The sequence below is a fragment of the Salvia hispanica genome, chromosome 4, assembly GCF_029641045.1.
Source record: "Salvia hispanica isolate PSC_SH4W2 chromosome 4, Shi_PSC_v1, whole genome shotgun sequence".
Lineage (NCBI taxonomy): Eukaryota > Viridiplantae > Streptophyta > Magnoliopsida > Lamiales > Lamiaceae > Salvia > Salvia hispanica.
Genome location: NC_142695.1, coordinates 23,533,915 through 23,537,417, shown reverse-complemented (window position 1 = coordinate 23,537,417; position 3,503 = coordinate 23,533,915).

The window sequence follows — 3,503 nt, the reverse complement described above, 5'->3', positions numbered from 1 at the left end:
ATACCCTAGGGATCAGAGCCTCACATATATAAGGAGCTCAACCTTGAAGAACAGGACAGACCGTGAACAGCCACTTCTACGCTTTCCTAGCTCTAGTTCTAGTTCCATACTTCAAATTTTCATTTCTTGTTGCTGCGCACTTGGACATGGAGGATTCTGGCCACCGTGGTTCTCATCGTCATCGTTATTGTGCTGTGTAACACCGCCTTGTGAAGGCGAAGAAACAATTTTACTTGCTTTCGTTTAGTACTTTGTGGTTTTTAAGTTTGCAACTCTAGTTTCCGACTTTGATCCGCTGGATTCAGACTTATTTCTAGTTATTATGGAAGTTTATGTTTGCTTTTGGTTGGATGTCTCTGAGTTTATGTTTATCTCTTGTTTTTAGCTTTTGTTCTTGTTTGTTATTGAATGTTTGGAGCTGAAATACGTTGGTTTGTTGATAGACGCTGGGGATTTGCATATGCAGATGTTTGGATTTGTTGAATCTTGGTGTTTTAGAGTTGAAGTTTCACATATTTGGTGCTTGATGTTTACGTTGTGCATGATTATGGCTATTTACTTTCTGTTTCTGCATCCTTTAGGTCCAGTAGCGTAGATCTGGTAGTTGAGGCTTTAATTTCTCGTTTTAAGTCTAGATCTGAAGTTTGCTCTGTTTTCATGGTGTTTAAAACTCTGTTTTACCTGCTATTCTCGTTTGATTCCCGAAGAAGATGAAGTTGTTGGTAGTTAGAACCAGATCTGCTTTATGTCAGTACTTTTCAGCATGTACTTTGCTTTTTCTGCATGTCCCCTAGACCCTGTCAGTACGATCTGCTTGTCTTTTTACTTTTCTGCATGCTTTGCCAGACCCTGGTAATTTAAGAAAACTTGTCTTGCTTTTCGCTTTATGCTTGTCTGTCCAAATTAGGAAAGTCTGTCTAGTTAAGTTTACTCCAGTTGTCTTAGAACTTTAAAATATCTCAGTTTCTCTAAGTCATGTATGCTCCGTACGCTCTCAGTTCTTAGACCCAGTAGGTAGATGTAAAATTTTTATCATCTCTTAGACCAAGTAGTTTTAAGTTCTCGACCCACAAAAATTGCGTGGCAGCAGCCAAACCCCTTTTCCCAAAACATCCTCAAATGCAGTTTCGTAACACATTCTTCCTCGTGGGATCGATCCTTTACTTCCCTGTGCTAAGTTGTAGTATAGTGGGTTGAGGTTTTTGAAGGAATAGAGTGCATCCAACGACCCCTTTCTGATAGTTTCATGATCTTCTAGCCTCTGAAGTCTAGTCGAATCCTCTGGACCTGTTAGATCGAGTGACACATATCACACAGCACAAACCTGCACTGCACTTCTAGAGCCTGTCAAAATGGCGCTGTTGCCGGGGATAGCATGGTGTTATTTGTGTGTTTGAGAATGTTTTGGTGTAAATAGTTTATTTACTATGTTTTCTTTTGTTTCTTTTTTTCAGTTTATGAACAGGAGCTACCGGTTCGGACACTGGAACAACTCACCTGGTTGGAGGAGCGCCCAGACCAGTTGGCGGGTCAAGGAAGCGATATTCCCAGTTACCACCAGATTGGGGCTTACAACAGGGGATCCAGTTCACCTGAGTTCGGAGAGCGACGAGGAGTCAACTTCGTCAGTTAGGAAGGAACCAAAGTCAACCTCAGAAACAGAGGAGGAAAGTGTTGAAGGTATGGCCAACGTAGGCGACGACGATCCGGAGATCGGCTGACTCACTGCCCATTTGGATGGCGAGCCAGCCCAGGCTATCGTCTCTACCCAGCGCCAGAGGGCGATTGACATCAAAACTAATGTGCTGGGTATTCTACCCAATTTCTCGGGTCAGAGGAATGAGTGTCCATATGAATTCCTCAATGAGTTCAGTAAGCTTTGCAGTATTCAGAAGAGGCACAACGATGCAACAAAGGAGGATTACCGACTACGCGCGATCCCGTTTGCGCTGAAGGGAGAGGCTAACACGTGGTTATTAAGGTTGCCTCCCGACTCGATCCATACGTGGAAAGACTTCAAGTTGGAATTTCTGGATTACTTTTTCCCTTCTAACAAAACAAATGCTCTTAAGAAGGAGATCCAGGAATGCAAGCAGGAGTATGATGAATCGTTGAGCCAATACTGGTCAAGATTTAAGGGGCTGCTCGATGCTTGCCCAAACCACCGGATGATGGAAGCCGAAACTTACTATCTATTCTATGAAGGGGCAAAACCTGAGTCTAAAGATCTGATGAATACCGCTAGCGGAGGAAATTTCACCAAGAGGAAGGTGAGCGAGGCCCGAGAGATACTGGGAAGATTAATTGATGCAAAAAAGGCATACGATTCACCTCGTACCATCCTAAGGAGGGGAAGTGCGGATGCAGTCACAGTGCAAAATGAAGAAAGGATGGATGCCCGAGTGGATGCAAGGATGGACGTTAGAATGGAGCAGCTGGAGAAGACTATTCTAACTGCCCTAGGGAAGAACAATTCACCGGGTCCAACAGAAAAAGAACAAGCACTGGGTCCAGAGGATGGTACAATTATTGCGGATCTCAAGGAGGGATGGATTGTCCAGCCCATATAAATGCTGTAGGAAATTAGAACCAAAATAATCAAGGCTGCAATTGGAACCAGTGGAGAATCAAAGACGCTCCATGGAGGGACAATCATGCTTCAGGTTGTCCGATGGGAATCAAAATCCTCAACTCCAGATTACTAACTCAGAAGGAAACCAAGGGAACCAATCCAACTAGCCCGGAAGGAATCAAGAGGGACATGGCAACTAGAATCAAGGAGCACAAGGTAATTGGAGTCAGGGAGGTCAAGAAAATCAACCCAGCTGGAACAATAGGAATCAAAATAACCAGGGAAGCTCATATGTACCCCCACACCAGAGGAACAACAACTATCAGGGACCAGGGAATCAGTACTACAATAACCAAGGAGGTCAAGGAAACTTTCGCCCGCCTCAAGGGGTTGGACCAAATCATAGTCAAGGGCCAAGTGGCAGTCAGCCGAACTCCCGAACCCAGAGAAATCTGGACGATATGGTCCATGACCTAGTGAGTTCTCAACAGCACATGCAAAACAACTTGCTGGCAAACAATGACGTGGTCCACAAGCTCCAGGATGCTCAGCAGGAACACAAGGCTGCGATGGATCTGATGTCAAAGCAATTATCTCAGATCGCAACGTCCCTGAGCGACATGCGAGGAAATGAAGGGAGGATTCCAGCCTCAGTAAAGCCACCAGAAAGGGAAAATATCAGCCAAGTTACCCTGAGATCCGGGAAAGCATATGAAGGACCCAAGCTGAAGGTAAATGATGAAATGCCAGTGCCGATGAGCGAAGATGTTATCCACCCGGTCCAGCAAAAAGAAGAAGTTAGAGCAGAGGATGATATCCAAGCCGGTGACTTGGGAGGATCGTTACCTCGGATGGCTGACCCATTTTTCTTAGACCCGGAGCCTGAGGTAGAAACTGAAAAAGAGAAAGGAGAGGCGAAAAAGCCCTCTAA